This window comes from Pristiophorus japonicus, unplaced genomic scaffold, assembly GCF_044704955.1.
Source record: "Pristiophorus japonicus isolate sPriJap1 unplaced genomic scaffold, sPriJap1.hap1 HAP1_SCAFFOLD_338, whole genome shotgun sequence".
Classification (NCBI taxonomy): domain Eukaryota; kingdom Metazoa; phylum Chordata; class Chondrichthyes; family Pristiophoridae; genus Pristiophorus; species Pristiophorus japonicus.
In genome coordinates, this window is record NW_027253194.1 from 395,433 (window position 1) to 419,453 (window position 24,021).

General features: G+C 44.3%; 1 protein-coding gene across 1 annotated transcript in view; it reads left to right on the top strand.

Moving 5' to 3' along the window:
• The window catches only part of LOC139250036 (retinol dehydrogenase 11), a 329,941-nt gene that overhangs the window by 138,778 nt on the left and 167,142 nt on the right, over positions 1-24,021 (top strand). The window lies entirely within an intron of this gene.

Genomic DNA, 24,021 nt, shown 5'->3' on the forward strand with positions numbered 1-24,021 from the left:
GGGTATAATGATTTGCAAAATCTGGTTAAGTGCATAAGAAGTAGGATCAGGAGTCATTCGGCCCCTCGAGCCTGCTCCGCCATTCAATAAGATCATGGCTGATCTTTGACCTCAACTCCACTTTCCTGTCCTGTCCCCATATCAACAAAGGCAGACATTGACGATGAGATTCAGCATCGCCTCTAGTGCGCCAGTGCAGCCTTCGGCCGTCTGAGGAAAAGAGTGTTTGAAGACCAGGCCCCCAAATCTACCACCAAGCTCATGGTCTACAGGGCTGTAGTAATACCCACCCTCCTGTATGGATCTGAGGCATGGACCATGTACAGAAGGTACCTCACCCCCAGCTCATGGCCTACAGGGCTGTAGTAATACCCACCCTCCTGTATGACCCAGAGACATGGACCATGTACAGTAGACACCTCACCCCCAGCTCATGGTCTACAGGGCTGTAGTAATACCCACCCTCCTGTATGGCCCAGAGACATGGACCATGTACAGTAGGTACCTCACCCCCAGCTCATGGTCTACAGGGCTGTAGTAATACCCACCCTCCTGTATGGATCTGAGGCATGGACCATGTACAGAAGGTACCTCACCCCCAGCTCATGGTCTACAGGGCTGTAGTAATACCCACCCTCCTGTATGGCCCAGAGACATGGACCATGTACAGTAGACACCTCACCCCCAGCTCATGGTCTACAGGGCTGTAGTAATACCCACCCTCCTGTATGGATCTGAGGCATGGACCATGTACAGTAGGTACCTCACCCCCAGCTCATGGTCTACAGGGCTGTAGTAATACCCACCCTCCTGTATGGCCCAGAGACATGGACGATGTATAGAAGGCACCTCAAGTCGCTGGAGATATATCACCAACGATATCTCCGCAAGATCCTGCAAATCCCCTGGGAGGACAGGTGCACCAACATCAGTGTCCTCGACCAGGCCAACATCCCCAGCATTGAAGCACTGACCACACTCGATCAGCTTCGCTGGGCAGGCCACATAGTTCGCAGGCCAGATACGAGACTCCCAAAGCAAATGCTTTATGTGGAGCTCCGTCATGGTAAACGAGCCAAAGGAGGACACTGGAAACGTTATAAGGACACCCTCAAAGCCTCCCTGCTAAAGTGTGACATCACCACTGACACCTGGGAGACCCTGGCCGCAGACCGCCCGAGGTGGAGAAAGTCCATCCGGGAGGGCGCTGAGTTCTTCGAGTCTCAACGCAAAGAGCATGAAGGGGTCAGGCGCAGGCAGCGGAAGGAGCGCGCGGCAAACCAGCCCCGCCCACCCCTTCCCTCGACCAATGTCTGTCCCACCTGTAACAGGGTCTGTGGCTCTCGTATCGGACTGTTCAGCCACCGGAGAACTCACTTTGGGAGTGGAAGCAAGTCCTCCTCGATCCCGAGGGACTGCCTGTGATGATGATGATCCCTTGATTCCTTTAGTATTGAATGTACTCAAAGACTGAGCTTCCACAGCCCTCTGGGGCAGAGAATTCCAAAGATTCACCACCCTCTGAGTGAAGACATTTCTCCTCATCTCAGTCCTAAATGGGCGAGCCCTTATCCTGAGACTGTGAGCCCTGGTTCTAGACTCTCCAGCCCGGGGAAACATCCTCCCTGCATCTATTGTGTCAAGCCCTCTAAGAATTTGATACGTTTCATTGTGATCACCTCTGATTCTTCTAAACTCCAAAGAATATAGGCCAAATCTACACAATCTCTCCTTATAGGACAACCCTCTCACCCCAGGAATCAGTCTGGTTAACCCTCATTGCGCCGCCTCTAAGGCAAGTATATCCTTCCTTAGGTAAGGAGACCAAAACTGTACGCGGTAAGCCAGGTATGCTCTCACCAATGTCCGATATAATTGCAGCAAGACACCTTACTCTTATACTCCAGCCCCCTTTGCAATTAAAAATCACAGAGATGAACTTCAGCAATTGTACATCCCTGTCTGGAGTAAAAATAAAACGGGGAAGGTGGCTCAACCGTGGCTAACAAGGGAAATTAAAGATAGTGTTAAATCCAAGGAAGAGGCATATAAATTGGCCAGAAAAAGCAGCAAACCTGAGGACTGGGAGAAATGTAGAATTCCGCAGAGGAGGACAAAGGGTTTCATTAAGAGGGGGAAAATAGAGTATAAGAGGAAGCTTGCCGGGAACATAAAAACTGACTGCAAAAGCTTCTATAGATATGTGAAGAGAAAAAGATTAGTGAAGACAAATGTAGGTCCCTTGCAGTCAGATTCAGGTGAATTTATAATGGGGAACAAGGAAATGGCAGACATATTGAACACATACTTTGGTTCTGTCTTCACGAAGGAAGACACAAATAACCTTCCGGATGTACTAGGGGACAGTGGGTCGAGTGAGAAGGAGGAACTGAAAGATATTCTTATTAGGCAGGAAATTATGTTAGGGAAATTGATGAGACTGAAGGCTGATAAATCCCCGGGGCCTGATAGTCTGCATCCCAGAGTACTTAAGGAAGTGGCCCTAGAAATAGTGGATGCATTGGTGATCATTTTCCAACAGTCTATCGACTCTGGATCAGTTCCTATGGACTGGAGGGTAGCTAATGTAAAACCACTTTTTAAAAAAGGACGGAGAGAGAAAGTGGGTGATTATAGACCGGTTAGCCTGACATCAATAATGGGGAAAATGTTGGAATCAATCACTAAAGATGAAATAGCAACGCATTTGGAAAGCAGTGACAGGATCAGACCAAGTCAGCATGGATTTATGAAAGGGAAATCATGCTTGACAAATCTTCTGGAATTTTATGAGGATGTAACTAGTAGAGTGGACAAGGGAGAACCAGTGGATGTGGTGTATTTGGACTTTCAAAAGGCTTTTGACAAGGTCCCACACAAGAGATTGGTGTGCAAAATCAAAGTACATGGTATTGGGGGTAATATACTGACGTGGATAGAGAACTGGTTGGCAGACAGGAAGCAGAGAGTTGGGATAAACAGGTTCTTTTCAGAATGGCAGGCAGTGACTAGTGGAGTGCCGCAGGGCTCAGTGCTGGGACCCCAGCTATTTACAATATACATTAATGATTTGGATGAGGGAATTGAGTGCAATATCTCCAAGTTTGCAGATGACACTAAGTTGGGTGGCGGTGTGAGCTGTGAGGAGGATGCTAAGAGGCTGCAGGGTGACTTGGACAGGTTAGGTGAGTGGGCAAATGTGTGGCAGATGCAGTATAATGTGGATAAATGTGAGGTTATCCACTTTGGGAGCAAAAACAAGAAGACAGAATATTATCTGAATGGTGACAGATTAGGAAAAGGGGAGGTGCAACGAGACCTGGGTGTCATGGTACATCAGTCATTGAAAGTTGGCATGCAGATACAGCAGGTGGTGAAGAAGGCAAATGGTATGTTGGTCTTCATAGCGAGGGCATTTGAGTACAGGAGCAGGGAGGTCTTACTGCAGTTGTACAGGGCCTTGGTGAGGCCTCACCTGGAATATTGTGTTCAGTTTTGGTCTCCTAATCTGAGGAAGGACATTCTTGCTATTGAGGGAGTGCAGCGAAGGTTCACCAGACTGATTCCCGGGGTGGCAGGACTGACATATAAGGAGAGACTAGATCAACTGGGCCTTTATACACTGCAGTTTAGAAGGATGAGAGGAGATCTCATAGAAACATATAAGATTCTGACGGGACGGGACAGGTTAAATGCAGGAAGAATGTTCCCGATGTTGGGGAAGTCCAGAACCAGGGGACACAGTCTAAGGATAAGAGGTAGGCCATTTAGGACTGAGATGAGGAGAAACTTCTTCAGTCAGAGAGTTGTTAACCTGTGGAATTCCCTGCTGCAGAGAGTTGTTGATATCAGTTCATTGGATATATTCAAGAGGGAGTTAGATATGGTCCATACGGCAAAAGGGATCAAGGGGTATGGAGAGAAAGCAGGAAAGGGGTACTGAGGGAATGATCAGCCATGATCATATTGAATGGTGGTGCAGGCTCGAAGGGCCGAATGGCCTACTCCTGCTCCTATTTTCTATGTTTCTATGTTTCTAATATGCCATTTGCCTTCCCTATTGCTTGCTGTAACTGCGTGCTAACTCTCTGTGTTTACTGTACGAGGATACCTAACTCTGTGTTTCCTGTACGCGGATACCTAACTCTATGTTTCCTGTACGCGGATACCTAACTCTGTGTTTCCTGTACGCGGATACCTAATTCTGTGTTTCCTGTACGCGGATACCTAACTCTGTTTCCTGTACGAGGATACCTAACTCTGTGTTTCCTGTACGAGGATACCCAACTCTGTGTTTCCTGTACGAGGATACCTAACTCTGTGTTTCCTGTATGAGGATACCTAACTCTTTCTTTCCTGTACGAGGATACCTAACTCTCTGTTTCCTGTACGAGGATAGCTAACTCTGTGTTTCCTGTACGAGGATACCTAACTCTGTGTTTTCTGTACGAGGATACCTAACTCTGTGTTTCCTGTACGAGGATAACTAACTCTGTGTTTCCTGTTTGAGGATACCTCACTCTGTGTTTCCTGTACGATGATACAAAACTCTGTGTTTCCTGTACGAGGATAACTAACTCTGTGTTTCCTGTACGAGGATACCTAACTCTGTGTTTCCTGTACGAGGATACCTAACTCTGTGTTTCCTGTACGAGGATACTTAACTCTGTGTTTCCTGTACGAGGATACCTAACTCTGTGTTTCCTGTACGAGGATACCTAACTCTGTGTTTCCATTGCGAGGATACCTAACTCTGTGTTTCCTGTACGCGGATACCTAACTCTATGTTTCCTGTACGAGGATACATAACTCTGTGTTACCTGTACGCGGATACCTAACTCTGTGTTTCCTGTACGCGGATACTTAACTCTGTGTTTCCGTACGAGGATACCTAACTCTCTGTGTTTCCTGTACGAGGATACCTAACTCTGTGTTTCCTGTATGAGGATACCTAACTCAGTGATTCCTGTACGAGGATGCCTAACTCTGTGTTTCCTGTACGAGGATAACTAACTCTGTGTTTCCTGTACGAGGATACCTAACTCTGTGTTTCCTGTACGAGGATAACTAACTCTGTGTTTCCTGTACGAGGATACCTAACTCTCTGTGTTTCCTAGTACGAGGATACCTAACTCTGTGGTTACTGTACGAGGATACCTAACTCTGTGTTTCCATTACGAGGATGCCTAACTCTGTGTTTCCTGTACGATGATACATAACTCTGTGTTTCCTGTACGAGGATAACTAACTCTGTGTTTCCTGTACGAGGATAACTAACTCTGTGTTTCCTGTACGAGGATACCTAACTCTCTGTGTTCCCTGTACGAGGATACCTAACTCTGTGTTTCCATTACGAGGATACCTAACTCTGTGTTTCCTGTACGAGGATACCTAACTCTGTGTTTCGTGTACGAGGATACCTAACTCTGTGTTTCCTGTACGAGGATACCTAACTCTGTGTTTCGTGTACGAGGATACCTAACTCTGTGTTTCCTGTACGATGATACATAACTCTGTGTTTCCTGTACGAGGATAACTAACTCTGTGTTTCCTGTACGAGGATAACTAACTCTGTGTTTCCTGTACGAGGATACCTAACTCTCTGTGTTCCCTGTACGAGGATACCTAACTCTGTGTTTCCATTACGAGGATACCTAACTCTGTGTTTCCTGTACGAGGATACCTAACTCTGTGTTTCGTGTACGAGGATACCTAACTCTGTGTTTCCTGTATGAGGATACCTAACTCTGTGTTTCCTGTATGAGGATACCTAACTCTGTGTTTCCTGTACGAGGATACCTAACTCTGTTTTTCCTGTATGAGGATACCTAACTCTGTGTTTCCTGTACGAGGATACCTAACTCTGTTTTTCTGTACGAGGATACCTAACTCTGTGTTTCCTGTACGAGGATAACTAACTCTGTGTTTCCTGTACGAGGATACCTAACTCTGCGCTTCCTTTATGAGGATACCTAACTCAGTGTTTCCTGTACGAGGATGCCTAACTCTGTGTTTCGTATATGAGGATACCTAACTCTGTGTTTCCTGTACGCGGATACCTAACTCTGTGTTTCCTGTACGAGGATACCTAACTCTGTGTTTCCATTACAAGCATACCTAACTCTGTGTTTCCTGTACGAGGATACCTAACTCTGTGTTTCCTGTACGATGATACCTAACTCTCTGTGTTCCGTGTACGAGGATACCTAACTCTGTGTTTGCATTACGAGGATACCTAACTCTGTGTTTCCTGTACGAGGATACCTAACTCTGTGTTTCCTGTACGAGGATACCTAACTCTGTGTTTCCTGTACGAGGATACCTAACTCTGTGTTTCCTGTACGATGATACCTAACTCTCTGTGTTCCGTGTTCGAGGATACCTAACTCTGTGTTTCCATTACGAGGATACCTAACTCTGTGTTTCCTGTACGAGGATACCTAACTCTGTGTTTCCTGTACGAGGATACCTAACTTTGTGTTTCCTGTACGAGGATACCTAACTTTGTGTTTCCTGTACGAGGATACCTAACTCTGTGTTTCCTGTACGAGGATACCAAACTCTGTGTTTCGTGTACGAGGATACCTAACTCTGTGTTTCCTGCACGAGGCTACCTAACTCTGCGCTTCCTGTATGAGGATACCTAACTCTGTGTTTCCTGTACGAGGATACCTAACTCAGTGTTTCGTGTACGAGGACAACTAACTCTCTGTGTTTCCTGTACGAGGATACCTAACTCTGTGTTTCCTGTACGAGGATACCTAACTCTGTGTTTCCTGTACGAGGATACCTAACTCTGTGTTTCCTGTATGAGGATATCAAACTCTGTGTTTCCTGTACGAGGATACCTAACTCTGTATTTCCTCTATGAGGATATCAAACTCTGTGTTTCCTGTACGAGGATACCTAACTCTGTATTTCCTCTATGAGGATACCAAACTCTGTGTTTCCTGTACGAGGATACCTAACTCTCTGTGTTTCCTGTACGAGGATACCTAACTCTGTCTTTCCATTACGAGGATACCAAACTCTGTGTTTCCTGTATGAGGATACCTAACTCTGTTTTTCCTGTATGAGGATACCTAACTCTGTGTTACCTGTACGAGGATACCTAACTCTGTTTTTCCTGTACGAGGATACCTAACTCTGTGTTTCCTGTACGAGGATATCTAACTCTGTGTTTCCTGTACGAGGATACCTAACTCTGTGTTTCCTGTACGAGGATCCCTAACTCTCTGTGTTTCCTGTACGAGGATACCTAACTCTGTGTTTCCTGTACGCGGATACCTAACTCTATGTTTCCTGTACGAGGATACCTAACTCTGTGTTTCCTGTACGCGGATACTTAACTCTGTGTTTCCTGTAAGAGGATACCTAACTCTCTGTGTTTCCTGTACGAGGATACCTAACTCTGTGCTTCCTGTATGAGGATACCTAACTCAGTGATTCCTGTACGAGGATGCCTAACTCTGTGTTTCCCGTACGAGGATAACTAACTCTGTGTTTCCTGTACGAGGATACCTAACTCTGTGTTTCCTGTACGAGGATACCTAACTCTGTGTTTCCTGTACGAGGATACCTAACTCTGTGTTTCCTGTACGATGATACATAACTCTGTGTTACCTGTACGCGGATACCTAACTCTGTGTTTCCTGTACGCGGATACTTAACTCTGTGTTTCCGTACGAGGATACCTAACTCTGTGTTTCCTGTACGATGATACATAACTCTGTGTTTCCTGTACGAGGATAACTAACTCTGTGTTTCCTGTACGAGGATAACTAACTCTGTGTTTCCTGTACGAGGATACCTAACTCTCTGTGTTCCCTGTACGAGGATACCAAACTCTCTGTGTTTCCTGTACGAGGATACCTAACTCTGTGTTTCCTGTATGAGGATACCTAACTCAGTGATTCCTGTACGAGGATGCCTAACTCTGTGTTTCCTGTACGAGGATACCTAACTCTGTGTTTCCTGTACGAGGATACCTAACTCTGTGTTTCCTGTATGAGGATATCAAACTCTGTGTTTCCTGTACGAGGATACCTAACTCTGTATTTCCTCTATGAGGATATCAAACTCTGTGTTTCCTGTACGAGGATACCTAACTCTGTATTTCCTCTATGAGGATACCAAACTCTGTGTTTCCTGTACGAGGATACCTAACTCTCTGTGTTTCCTGTACGAGGATACCTAACTCTGTCTTTCCATTACGAGGATACCAAACTCTGTGTTTCCTGTATGAGGATACCTAACTCTGTTTTTCCTGTATGAGGATACCTAACTCTGTGTTACCTGTACGAGGATACCTAACTCTGTTTTTCCTGTACGAGGATACCTAACTCTGTGTTTCCTGTACGAGGATATCTAACTCTGTGTTTCCTGTACGAGGATACCTAACTCTGTGTTTCCTGTACGAGGATCCCTAACTCTCTGTGTTTCCTGTACGAGGATACCTAACTCTGTGTTTCCTGTACGCGGATACCTAACTCTATGTTTCCTGTACGAGGATACCTAACTCTGTGTTTCCTGTACGCGGATACTTAACTCTGTGTTTCCTGTAAGAGGATACCTAACTCTCTGTGTTTCCTGTACGAGGATACCTAACTCTGTGCTTCCTGTATGAGGATACCTAACTCAGTGATTCCTGTACGAGGATGCCTAACTCTGTGTTTCCCGTACGAGGATAACTAACTCTGTGTTTCCTGTACGAGGATACCTAACTCTGTGTTTCCTGTACGAGGATACCTAACTCTGTGTTTCCTGTACGAGGATACCGAACTCTGTGTTTCCTGTACGATGATACATAACTCTGTGTTACCTGTACGCGGATACCTAACTCTGTGTTTCCTGTACGCGGATACTTAACTCTGTGTTTCCGTACGAGGATACCTAACTCTGTGTTTCCTGTACGATGATACATAACTCTGTGTTTCCTGTACGAGGATAACTAACTCTGTGTTTCCTGTACGAGGATACCTAACTCTCTGTGTTCCCTGTACGAGGATACCTAACTCTGTGTTTCCATTACGAGGATACCGAACTCTGGGTTTCCTGTACGAGGATACCTAACTCTGTGTTTCCATTGCGAGGATACCTAACTCTGTGTTTCCTGTACGAGGATACATAACTCTGTGTTACCTGTACGCGGATACCTAACTCTGTGTTTCCTGTACGCGGATACTTAACTCTGTGTTTCCGTACGAGGATACCAAACTCTCTGTGTTTCCTGTATGAGGATACCTAACTCTGTGTTTCCATTACGAGGATGCCTAACTCTGTGTTTCCTGTATGAGGATACCTAACTCTGTGCTTCCTGTACGAGGATAACTAACTCTGTGTTTCCTGTACGAGGATACCTAACTCTGTGTTTCCTGTACGAGGATAACTAACTCTGTGTTTCCTGTACGAGGATACCTAACTCTGTGTTTCCTGTACGAGGATACCTAACTCTGTGTTTCCTGTACGAGGATAACTAACTCTGTGTTTCCTGTACGAGGATACCTAACTCTGTGTTTCCTGTACGAGGATACCTAACTCTGTGTTTCCTGTACGAGGATACCTAACTCTGTGTTTCCTGTACGAGGATACCTAACTCTGTGTTTCCATTACGAGGATACCTAACTCTCTGTGTTCCCTGTACGAGGATACCTAACTCTGTGTTTCCTGTACGAGGATAACTAACTCTGTGTTTCCTGTACGAGGATACCTAACTCTGTGTTTCCTGTACGAGGATACCTAACTCTGTGTTTACTGTATGAGGATACCTAACTCTGTTTTTCTGTACGAGGATACCTAACTCTGTTTTTCTGTACGAGGATACCTAACTCTGTTTTTCTGTACGAGGATACCTAACTCTGTGTTTCCTGTACGAGGATAACTAACTCTGTGTTTCCTGTACGAGGATACCTAACTCTGTGTTTCCTGTACGAGGATACCTAACTCTGTGTTTCCTGTACGAGGATAACTAACTCTGTGTTTCCTGTACGAGGATACCTAACTCTGTGTTTCCTGTACGAGGATAACTAACTCTGTGTTTCCTGTACGAGGATACCTAACTCTGTGTTTCCTGTACGAGGATACCTAACTCTCTGTGTTTCCTGTACGATGATACATAACTCTGTGTTTCCTGTACGAGGATAACTAACTCTGTGTTTCCTGTACGAGGATACCTAACTCTGTGTTTCCTGTACGAGGATACCTAACTCTGTGTTTCCATTACGAGGATACCTAACTCTGTGTTTCCTGTACGAGGATACCTAACTCTGTGTTTACTGTATGAGGATACCTAACTCTGTTTTTCTGTACGAGGATACCTAACTCTGTTTTTCTGTACGAGGATACCTAACTCTGTGTTTCCTGTACGAGGATAACTAACTCTGTGTTTCCTGTACGAGGATACCTAACTCTGTGTTTCCTGTACGAGGATACCTAACTCTGTGTTTCCTGTACGAGGATAACTAACTCTGTGTTTCCTGTACGAGGATACCTAACTCTGTGTTTCCTGTACGAGGATACCTAACTCTGTGTTTCCTGTACGAGGATACCTAACTCTGTGTTTCGTATATGAGGATACCTAACTCTGTGTTTCCTGTATGAGGATACCTAACTCTGTGTTTCCTGTACGAGGATAACTAACTCTGTGTTTCCTGTACGAGGATAACTAACTCTGTGTTTCCTGTACGAGGATACCTAACTCTGTGTTTCCTGTACGAGGATACCTAACACTGTGTTTCCTGTACGAGGATACCTAACTCTGTGTTTCCTGTACGAGGATACCTAACTCAGTGTTTCCTGTACGAGGATGCCTAACTCTGTGTTTCGTATATGAGGATACCTAACTCTGTGTTTCCTGTATGAGGATACCTAACTCTGTGTTTCCTGTACGAGGATACCTAACTCTGTGTTTCCATTACGAGGATAGCTTACTCTGTGTTTCCATTACAAGGATACCTAACTCTGTGTTTCCTGTGCGAGGATACCTAACTCTGTGTTTCCTGTACGAGGATACCTAACTCTGTGTTTCCTGTACGATGATACCTAACTCTGTGTTTCCTGTACGAGGATAACTAACTCTGCGTTTCCTGTACGAGGATAAGTAACTCTGTGTTTCCTGTATGAGGATACCTAACTCTGTGTTTCCTGTACGAGGATACCTAACTCTCTGTGTTCCGTGTACGAGGATACCTAACTCTGTGTTTCCATTACGAGGATACCTAACTCTGTGTTTCCTGTACGAGGATACCTAACTCTGTGTTTCCTGTACGAGGATACCTAACTTTGTGTTTCCTGTACGAGGATACCTAACTTTGTGTTTCCTGTACGAGGATACCTAACTCTGTGTTTCCTGTACGAGGATACCAAACTCAGTGTTTCGTGTACGAGGATACCTAACTCTGTGTTTCCTGCACGAGGCTACCTAACTCTGCGCTTCCTGTATGAGGATACCTAACTCAGTGTTTCGTGTACGAGGACAACTAACTCTCTGTGGATTCTGTACGAGGATACCTAACTCTGTGTTTCCTGAACGAGGATAACTAACTCTATGTTTCCTGTATGAGGATACCTAACTCTGTGTTTCCTGTACGAGGATACCTAACTCAGTGTTTCGTGTACGAGGACAACTAACTCTCTGTGGATTCTGTACGAGGATACCTAACTCTGTGTTTCCTGTACGAGGATACCTAACTCTGTGTTTCCTGTACGAGGATAACTAACTCTGTGTTTCCTGTACGAGGATACCTAACTCTGTGTTTCCTGTACGAGGATACCTAACTCTGTGTTTCCTGTACGAGGATAACTAACTCTGTGTTTCCTGTACGAGGATAACTAACTCTATGTTTCCTGTATGAGGATACCTAACTCTGTGTTTCCTGTACTAGGATACCGAACTCTGTGTTTCCTGTACGAGGATAACTAACTCTATGTTTCCTGTATGAGGATACCTAACTCTGTGTTTCCTGTACGAGGATACCTAACTCTGTGTTTCCTGTACGAGGATAACTAACTCTATGTTTCCTGTATGAGGATACCTAACTCTGTGTTTCCTGTACGAGGATACCTAACTCTCTGTGTTTCCTGTATGAGGATACCTAACTCTGTATTTCCTGTACGAGGATACCTAACTCTCTGTATTTCCTGTACGAGGATAACTAACTCTGTGTTTCCATTACGAGGATACCTAACTCTATGTTTCCTGTACGAGGATACCTAACTCTGTGTTTCCTGTACGAGGATACCTAACTCTATGTTTCCTGTACGAGGATACCTAACTCTGTGTTTCCTGTACGAGGATACCTAACTCTATGTTTCCTGTACGAGGATACCTAACTCTGTGTTTCCTGTACGAGGATACCTAACTCTGTGTTTCCTGTACGAGGATAACTAACTCTGTGTTTCCTGTGCGAGGATACCTAACTCTGTGTTTCCTGTACGACGATACCTAACTCTGTGTTTCCTGTACGAGGATAACTAACTCTGTGTTTCCTGTACGACGATACCTAACTCTGTGTTTCCTGTACGAGGATAACTAACTCTGTGTTTCCTGTACAAGGATAACTAACTCTGTGTTTCCTGTACGAGGATACCGAACTCTGTGTTTCCTGTACGAGGATAACTAACTCTCTGTGTTACCTATACGAGGATACAGAACTCTGTGTTTCCTGTACGAGGATAACTAACTCTGTGTTTCCTGTACGAGGATACCTAACTCTGTGTTTCCTGTACGAGGATACCGAACTCTGTGTTTCCTGTACGAGGATAACTAACTCTCTGTGTTACCTGTACGAGGATACAGAACTCTGTGTTTCCTGTACGAGGATACCTAACTCTCTGTGTTTCGTGTACGAGGATACCTAACTCTGTGTTTCCTGTGCGAGGATACCTAACTCTCTGTGTTTCCTGTACGAGGATACCTAACTCTGTGGAATCTGTAGGAGGATACCTAACTCTGTGTTTCCTGTACGAGGATACCTATCTCTGTGTTTCCTGTACGAGGATACCTAACTCTGTGTTTCCTGTACGAGGATACCTAACCCTGTGTTTCCTGTACGAGGATACCTAACTCTGTGTTTCCTGTATGAGGATACCGAACTCTGTGTTTCCTGTACGATGATAACTAACTCTGTGTTTCCTGTACGAGGATACCTAACCCTGTGTTTCCTGTACGAGGATACCTAACTCTGTGTTTCCTGTATGAGGATACCTAACCCTGTGTTTCCTGTACGAGGATACCTAACTCTGTGTTTCCTGTACGATGATAACTAACTCTGTGTTTCCTGTACGATGATAACTAACTCTGTGTTTCCTGTACGAGGATACCTACCTCTGTGTTTCCTGTATGAGGATACCTAACTCTGTGTTTCCTGTACGAGGATACCTAACTCTGTGTTTCCTGTACGAGGATACCTAACTCTCTGTGTTTCCTGTACGCGGATAACTAACTCTCTGTGTTACCTGTACGAGGATACATAACTCTGTGTTTCCTGTACGAGGATAACTAACTCTATGTTTCCTGTATGAGGATACCTAAATCTGTGTTTCCTGTACGAGGATACCTAACTCTGTGTTTCCTGTACGAGGATACCTAACTCTGTGTTTCCATTACAAGCATACCTAACTCTGTGTTTCCTGTACGAGGATACCTAACTCTGTGTTTCCTGTACGAGGATACCTAACTCTGTGTTTCCTGTACGATGATACCTAACTCTCTGTGTTCCGTGTACGAGGATACCTAACTCTGTGTTTCCATTACGAGGATACCTAACTCTGTGTTTCCTGTACGAGGATACCTAACTCTGTGTTTCCTGTACGAGGATACCTAACTTTGTGTTTCCTGTACGAGGATACCTAACTTTGTGTTTCCTGTACGAGGATACCTAACTCTGTGTTTCCTGTACGAGGATACCAAACTCTGTGTTTCGTGTACGAGGATACCTAACTCTGTGTTTCCTGCACGAGGCTACCTAACTCTGCGCTTCCTGTATGAGGATACCTAACTCTGTGTTTCCTGTACGAGGATACCTAACTCAGTGTTTCGTGTACGAGGACAACTAACTCTCTGTGTTTCCTGTACGAGGATACCTAACTCTGTGTTTCCTGTACGAGGATACCTAACTCTGTGTTTCCTGTACGAGGATACCTAACTCTGTGTTTCCTGTATGAGGATATCAAACTCTGTGTTTCCTGTACGAGGATACCTAACTCTGTATTTCCTCTATGAGGATACCAAACTCTGTGTTTCCTGTACGAGGATACCTAACTCTCTGTGTTTCCTGTACGAGGATACCTAACTCTGTCTTTCCATTACGAGGATACCAAACTCTGTGTTTCCTGTATGAGGATACCTAACTCTGTTTTTCCTGTATGAGGATACCTAACTCTGTGTTACCTGTACGAGGATACCTAACTCTGTTTTTCCTGTACGAGGATACCTAACTCTGTGTTTCCTGTACGAGGATATCTAACTCTGTGTTTCCTGTACGAGGATACCTAACTCTGTGTTTCCTGTACGAGGATCCCTAACTCTCTGTGTTTCCTGTACGAGGATACCTAACTCTGTGTTTCCTGTACGCGGATACCTAACTCTATGTTTCCTGTACGAGGATACCTAACTCTGTGTTTCCTGTACGCGGATACTTAACTCTGTGTTTCCTGTAAGAGGATACCTAACTCTCTGTGTTTCCTGTACGAGGATACCTAACTCTGTGCTTCCTGTATGAGGATACCTAACTCAGTGATTCCTGTACGAGGATGCCTAACTCTGTGTTTCCCGTACGAGGATAACTAACTCTGTGTTTCCTGTACGAGGATACCTAACTCTGTGTTTCCTGTACGAGGATACCTAACTCTGTGTTTCCTGTACGAGGATACCTAACTCTGTGTTTCCTGTACGATGATACATAACTCTGTGTTACCTGTACGCGGATACCTAACTCTGTGTTTCCTGTACGCGGATACTTAACTCTGTGTTTCCGTACGAGGATACCTAACTCTGTGTTTCCTGTACGATGATACATAACTCTGTGTTTCCTGTACGAGGATAACTAACTCTGTGTTTCCTGTACGAGGATACCTAACTCTCTGTGTTCCCTGTACGAGGATACCTAACTCTGTGTTTCCATTACGAGGATACCGAACTCTGGGTTTCCTGTACGAGGATACCTAACTCTGTGTTTCCATTGCGAGGATACCTAACTCTCTGTGTTCCCTGTACGAGGATACCTAACTCTGTGTTTCCATTACGAGGATACCTAACTCTGTGTTTCCTGTACGAGGATAACTAACTCTGTGTTTCCTGTACGAGGATACCTAACTCTGTGTTTCCTGTACGAGGATACCTAACTCTGTGTTTCCTGTACGAGGATACATAACTCTGTGTTACCTGTACGCGGATACCTAACTCTGTGTTTCCTGTACGCGGATACTTAACTCTGTGTTTCCGTACGAGGATACCAAACTCTCTGTGTTTCCTGTACGAGGATACCTAACTCTGTGTTTCCTGTACGAGGATACCTAACTCTCTGTGTTCCCTGTACGAGGATACCTAACTCTGTGTTTCCATTACGAGGATACCTAACTCGGTGTTTCCTGTATGAGGATACCGAACTCTGTGTTTCCTGTACGATGATACCTAACTCTGTGTTTCCATTACGAGGATAACTAACTCTGTGTTTCCTGTACGACGATACCTAACTCTGTGTTTCCTGTACGAGGATAACTAACTCTGTGTTTCCTGTACGAGGATACCTAACTCTGTGTTTCCTGTACGAGGATACCTAACTCTGTGTTTACTGTATGAGGATACCTAACTCTGTTTTTCTGTACGAGGATACCTAACTCTGTGTTTCCTGTGCGAGGATACCTAACTCTGTGTTTCCTGTACGAGGATACCTAACTCTGTGTTTCCTGTACGAGGATACCTAACTCTGTGTTTCCTGTACGAGGATAACTAACTCTGTGTTTCCTGTACGAGGATACCTAACCCTGTGTTTCCTGTACGAGGATACCTAACTCTGTGTTTCCTGTACGAGGATAACTAACTCTCTGTGTTTCCTGTACGAGGATAACTAACTCTGTGTTTCCTGTACGAGGATAACTAACTCTGTGTTTCCTGTACGAGGATACCTAACTCTGTGTTTCCTGTACGATGATACATAACTCTGTGTTTCCTGTACGAGGATAACTAACTCTGTGTTTCCTGTACGAGGATACCTAACTCTGTGTTTCCTGTACGAGGATAACTAACTCTGTGTTTCCTGTACGAGGATAACTAACTCTGTGTTTCCTGTACGAGGATACCTAACTCTGTGTTTCCTGTACGATGATACATAACTCTGTGTTTCCTGTACGAGGATAACTAACTCTGTGTTTCCTGTACGAGGATACCTAACTCTGTGTTTCCTGTACGAGGATACCTAACTCTGTGTTTCCATTACGAGGATACCTAACTCTGTGTTTCCTGTACGAGGATAACTAACTCTGTGTTTCCTGTACGAGGATACCTAACTCTGTGTTTCCTGTACGAGGATACCTAACTCTGTGTTTACTGTATGAGGATACCTAACTCTGTTTTTCTGTACGAGGATACCTAACTCTGTTTTTCTGTACGAGGATACCTAACTCTGTGTTTCCTGTACGAGGATAACTAACTCTGTGTTTCCTGTACGAGGATACCTAACTCTGTGTTTCCTGTACGAGGATACCTAACTCTGTGTTTCCTGTACGAGGATAACTAACTCTGTGTTTCCTGTACGAGGATACCTAACTCTGTGTTTCCTGTACGAGGATACCTAACTCTGTGTTTCCTGTACGAGGATACCTAACTCTGTGTTTCGTATATGAGGATACCTAACTCTGTGTTTCCTGTATGAGGATACCTAACTCTCTGTGTTTCCTGTAAGAGGATACCTAACGCTCTGTGTTTCCTGTACGAGGATACCTAACTCTGTGTTTCCTGTACGCGGATACCTAACTCTGTGTTTCCTGTACGAGGATACCTAACTCTGTGTTTCCTGTACGAGGATACCTAACTCTGTGTTTCCTGTACGAGGATACCTAACTCTGTGTTTCCTGTACGATGATACCTAACTCTGTGTTTCCTGTACGAGGATAACTAACTCTGTGTTTCCTGTACGAGGATAACTAACTCTGTGTTTCCTGTACGAGGATACCTAACTCTGTGTTTCCTGTACGAGGATACCTAACACTGTGTTTCCTGTACGAGGATACCTAACTCTGTGTTTCCTGTACGAGGATGCCTAACTCTGTGTTTCGTATATGAGGATACCTAACTCTGTGTTTCCTGTATGAGGATACCTAACTCTGTGTTTCCTGTACGAGGATACCTAACTCTGTGTTTCCTGTATGAGGATACCTAACTCAGTGTTTCCTGTACGAGGATGCCTAACTCTGTGTTTCGTATATGAGGATACCTAACTCTGTGTTTCCTGTATGAGGATACCTAACTCAGTGTTTCCTGTACGAGGATGCCTAACTCTGTGTTTCGTATATGAGGATACCTAACTCTGTGTTTCCTGTATGAGGATACCTAACTCTGTGTTTCCTGTACGAGGATACCTAACTCTGTGTTTCCATTACGAGGATAGCTTACTCTGTGTTTCCATTACAAGGATACCTAACTCTGTGTTTCCTGTGCGAGGATACCTAACTCTGTGTTTCCTGTACGAGGATACCTAACTCTGTGTTTCCTGTACGATGATACCTAACTCTGTGTTTCCTGTACGAGGATAACTAACTCTGCGTTTCCTGTACGAGGATAAGTAACTCTGTGTTTCCTGTATGAGGATACCTAACTCTGTGTTTCCTGTACGAGGATACCTAACTCTCTGTGTTCCGTGTACGAGGATACCTAACTCTGTGTTTCCATTACGAGGATACCTAAATCTGTGTTTCCTGTACGAGGATACCTAACTCTGTGTTTCCTGTACGAGGATACCTAACTTTGTGTTTCCTGTACGAGGATACCTAACTTTGTGTTTCCTGTACGAGGATACCTAACTCTGTGTTTCCTGTACGAGGATACCAAACTCAGTGTTTCGTGTACGAGGATACCTAACTCTGTGTTTCCTGCACGAGGCTACCTAACTCTGCGCTTCCTGTATGAGGATACCTAACTCTGTGTTTCCTGTACGAGGATACCTAACTCAGTGTTTCGTGTACGAGGACAACTAACTCTCTGTGGATTCTGTACGAGGATACCTAACTCTATGTTTCCTGTACGAGGATACCTAACTCTGTGTTTCCTGTACGACGATACCTAACTCTGTGTTTCCTGTACGAGGATAACTAACTCTGTGTTTCCTGTACGAGGATAACTAACTCTATGTTTCCTGTATGAGGATACCTAACTCTGTGTTTCCTGTACTAGGATACCGAACTCTGTGTTTCCTGTACGAGGATAACTAACTCTATGTTTCCTGTATGAGGATACCTAACTCTGTGTTTCCTGTACGAGGATACCTAACTCTGTGTTTCCTGTATGAGGATACCTAACTCTCTGTGTTTCCTGTAAGAGGATACCTAACGCTCTGTGTTTCCTGTACGCGGATACCTAACTCTGTGTTTCCTGTACGCGGATACCTAACTCTGTGTTTCCTGTACGAGGATACCTAACTCTGTGTTTCCTGTACGAGGATACCTAACTCTGTGTTTCCTGTACGAGGATACCTAACTCTGTGTTTCCTGTATGAGGATACCTAACTCTCTGTGTTTCCTGTAAGAGGATACCTAACGCTCTGTGTTTCCTGTACGCGGATACCTAACTCTGTGTTTCCTGTACGCGGATACCTAACTCTGTGTTTCCTGTACGCGGATACCTAACTCTGTGTTTCCTGTACGAGGATACCTAACTCTGTGTTTCCTGTACGAGGATACCTAACTCTGTGTTTCCTGTACGAGGATACCTAACTCTGTGTTTCCTGTACGATGATACCTAACTCTGTGTTTCCTGTACGAGGATAACTAACTCTGTGTTTCCTGTACGAGGATAACTAACTCTGTGTTTCCTGTACGAGGATACCTAACTCTGTGTTTCCTGTACGAGGATACCTAACTCTATGTTTCCTGTACGAGGATACCTAACTCTGTGTTTCCTGTACGAGGATACCTAACTCTATGTTTCCTGTACGAGGATACCTAACTCTGTGTTTCCTGTACGAGGATACCTAACTCTGTGTTTCCTGTACGAGGATAACTAACTCTGTGTTTCCTGTGCGAGGATACCTAACTCTGTGTTTCCTGTACGAGGATACCTAACTCTGTGTTTCCTGTACGACGATACCTAACTCTGTGTTTCCTGTACGAGGATAACTAACTCTGTGTTTCCTGTACGACGATACCTAACTCTGTGTTTCCTGTACGAGGATAACTAACTCTGTGTTTCCTGTACAAGGATAACTAACTCTGTGTTTCCTGTACGAGGATACCGAACTCTGTGTTTCCTGTACGAGGATAACTAACTCTCTGTGTTACCTATACGAGGATACAGAACTCTGTGTTTCCTGTACGAGGATAACTAACTCTGTGTTTCCTGTACGAGGATACCTAACTCTGTGTTTCCTGTACGAGGATACCGAACTCTGTGTTTCCTGTACGAGGATAACTAACTCTCTGTGTTACCTGTACGAGGATACAGAACTCTGTGTTTCCTGTACGAGGATACCTAACTCTCTGTGTTTCGTGTACGAGGATACCTAACTCTGTGTTTCCTGTGCGAGGATACCTAACTCTCTGTGTTTCCTGTACGAGGATACCTAACTCTGTGGAATCTGTAGGAGGATACCTAACTCTGTGTTTCCTGTACGAGGATACCTATCTCTGTGTTTCCTGTACGAGGATACCTAACTCTGTGTTTCCTGTACGAGGATACCTAACCCTGTGTTTCCTGTACGAGGATACCTAACTCTGTGTTTCCTGTATGAGGATACCGAACTCTGTGTTTCCTGTACGATGATAACTAACTCTGTGTTTCCTGTACGAGGATAACTAACTCTATGTTTCCTGTATGAGGATACCTAACTCTGTGTTTCCTGTACGATGATAACTAACTCTGTGTTTCCTGTACGAGGATACCTAACCCTGTGTTTCCTGTACGAGGATACCTAACTCTGTGTTTCCTGTATGAGGATACCTAACCCTGTGTTTCCTGTACGAGGATACCTAACTCTGTGTTTCCTGTACGATGATAACTAACTCTGTGTTTCCTGTACGATGATAACTAACTCTGTGTTTCCTGTACGAGGATACCTACCTCTGTGTTTCCTGTATGAGGATACCTAACTCTGTGTTTCCTGTACGAGGATACCTAACTCTGTGTTTCCTGTACGAGGATACCTAACTCTCTGTGTTACCTGTACGAGGATACATAACTCTGTGTTTCCTGTACGAGGATAACTAACTCTATGTTTCCTGTATGAGGATACCTAAATCTGTGTTTCCTGTACGAGGATACCTAACTCTGTGTTTCCTGTACGAGGATACCTAACTCTCTGTGTTTCCTGTACGAGGATCCTAACTCTGTGTTTCCTGTACGCGGATACTTATCTCTGTGTTTCCTGTACGAGGATACTTATCTCTGTGTTTCCTGTACGAGGATACCTAACTCTGTGTTTCCATTGCGAGGATACCTAACTCTGTGTTTCCTGTACGAGGATACATAACTCTGTGTTACCTGTACGCGGATACCTAACTCTGTGTTTCCTGTACGCGGATACTTAACTCTGTGTTTCCGTACGAGGATACCAAACTCTCTGTGTTTCCTGTACGAGGATACCTAACTCTGTGTTTCCTGTACGAGGATACCTAACTCTGTGTTTCCTGTACGAGGATACCTAACTCTCTGTGTTCCCTGTACGAGGATAACTAACTCTGTGTTTCCATTACGAGGATGCCTAACTCTGTGTTTCCTGTATGAGGATACCGAACTCTGTGTTTCCTGAACGAGGATACCTAACTCTGTGTTTCCTGTACGAGGATACCTAACTCTGTGTTTCCTGTATGAGGATACCGAACTCTGTGTTTCCTGAACGAGGATACCTACCTCTGTGTTTCCTGTACGAGGATACCTAACTCTGTGTTTACTGTACGAGGATACCTAACTCTGTGTTTCCTGTACGAGGATAACTAACTCTGTGTTTCCTGTACGAGGATACCTAACTCTGTGTTTACTGTACGAGGATACCTAACTCTGTTTTTCTGTACGAGGATACCTAACTCTGTTTTTCTGTACGAGGATACCTAACTCTGTGTTTCCTGTACGAGGATAACTAACTCTGTGTTTCCTGTACGAGGATACCTAACTCTGTGTTTCCTGTACGAGGATAACTAACTCTGTGTTTCCTGTACGAGGATACCTAACTCTGTGTTTCCTGTACGAGGATAACTAACTCTGTGTTTCCTGTACGAGGATAACTAACTCTGTTTTTCTGTACGAGGATACCTAACTCTGTGTTTCCTGTACGAGGATAACTAACTCTGTGTTTCCTGTACGAGGATACCTAACTCTGTGTTTCCTGTACGATGATACATAACTCTGTGTTTCCTGTACGAGGATAACTAACTCTGTGTTTCCTGTACGAGGATACCTAACTCTGTGTTTCCATTACGAGGATACCTAACTCTGTGTTTCCTGTACGAGGATACCTAACTCTGTGTTTCCTGTACGAGGATACCTAACTCTGTGTTTCCTGTATGAGGATACCTAACTCTGTTTTTCTGTACGAGGATACCTAACTCTGTTTTTCTGTACGAGGATACCTAACTCTGTGTTTCCTGTACGAGGATACCTAACTCTGTGCTTCCTGTACGAGGATAACTAACTCTGTGTTTCCTGTACGAGGATACCTAACTCTGTGTTTCCTGTACGAGGATACCTAACTCTGTGTTTCGTATATGAGGATACCTAACTCTGTGTTTCCTGTATGAGGATACCTAACTCTCTGTGTTTCCTGTAAGAGGATACCTAACGCTCTGTGTTTCCTGTACGAGGATACCTAACTCTGTGTTTCCTGTACGCGGATACCTAACTCTGTGTTTCCTGTACGAGGATACCTAACTCTGTGTTTCCTGTACGAGGATACCTAACTCTGTGTTTCCTGTACGAGGATACCTAACTCTGTGTTTCCTGTACGATGATACCTAACTCTGTGTTTCCTGTACGAGGATAACTAACTCTGTGTTTCCTGTACGAGGATAACTAACTCTGTGTTTCCTGTACGAGGATACCTAACTCTGTGTTTCCTGTACGAGGATACCTAACACTGTGTTTCCTGTACGAGGATACCTAACTCTGTGTTTCCTGTATGAGGATACCTAACTCAGTGTTTCCTGTACGAGGATGCCTAACTCTGTGTTTCGTATATGAGGATACCTAACTCTGTGTTTCCTGTACGAGGATACCTAACTCTGTGTTTCCATTCCGAGGATAGCTTACTCTGTGTTTCCATTACAAGGATACCTAACTCTGTGTTTCCTGTACGAGGATACCTAACTCTCTGTGTTCCGTGTACGAGGATACCTAACTCTGTGTTTCCTGTACGAGGATACCTAACTCTCTGTGTTCCGTGTACGAGGATACCTAACTCTGTGTTTCCTGTACGATGATACCTAACTCTGTGTTTCCTGTACGAGGATACCTAACTCTCTGTGTTCCGTGTACGAGGATAACTAACTCTGCGTTTCCTGTACGATGATACCTAACTCTGTGTTTCCTGTATGAGGATACCTAACTCTGTGTTTCCTGTACGAGGATACCTAACTCTCTGTGTTCCGTGTACGAGGATACCTAACTCTGTGTTTCCATTACGAGGATACCTAAATCTGTGTTTCCTGTACGAGGATACCTAACTCTGTGTTTCCTGTACGAGGATACCTAACTTTGTGTTTCCTGTACGAGGATACCTAACTTTGTGTTTCCTGTACGAGGATACCTAACTCTGTGTTTCCTGTACGAGGATAACTAACTCTGTGTTTCCTGTACGAGGATACCAAACTCAGTGTTTCGTGTACGAGGATACCTAACTCTGTGTTTCCTGCACGAGGCTACCTAACTCTGTGTTTCCTGTACGAGGATACCTAACTCAGTGTTTCGTGTACGAGGACAACTAACTCTCTGTGGATTCTGTACGAGGATACCAAACTCAGTGTTTCGTGTACGAGGATAACTAACTCTATGTTTCCTGTACGAGGATACCTAACTCTGTGTTTCCTGTACGACGATACCTAACTCTGTGTTTCCTGTACGAGGATAACTAACTCTGTGTTTCCTGTACGAGGATAACTAACTCTATGTTTCCTGTATGAGGATACCTAACTCTGTGTTTCCTGTACGAGGATAACTAACTCTATGTTTCCTGTATGAGGATACCTAACTCTGTGTTTCCTGTACGAGGATACCTAACTCTCTGTGTTTCCTGTACGAGGATACCGAACTCTGTGTTTCCTGTACGAGGATAACTAACTCTATGTTTCCTGTATGAGGATACCTAACTCTGTGTTTCCTGTACGAGGATACCTAACTCTGTGTTTCCTGTACGAGGATAACTAACTCTATGTTTCCTGTATGAGGATACCTAACTCTGTGTTTCCTGTACGAGGATACCTAACTCTCTGTGTTTCCTGTATGAGGATACCTAACTCTGTATTTCCTGTACGAGGATACCTAACTCTCTGTATTTCCTGTACGAGGATAACTAACTCTGTGTTTCCATTACGAGGATACCTAACTCTATGTTTCCTGTACGAGGATACCTAACTCTGTGTTTCCTGTACGAGGATACCTAACTCTATGTTTCCTGTACGAGGATACCTAACTCTGTGTTTCCTGTACGAGGATACCTAACTCTATGTTTCCTGTACGAGGATACCTAACTCTGTGTTTCCTGTACGAGGATACCTAACTCTGTGTTTCCTGTACGAGGATAACTAACTCTGTGTTTCCTGTGCGAGGATACCTAACTCTGTGTTTCCTGTACGAGGATACCTAACTCTGTGTTTCCTGTACGA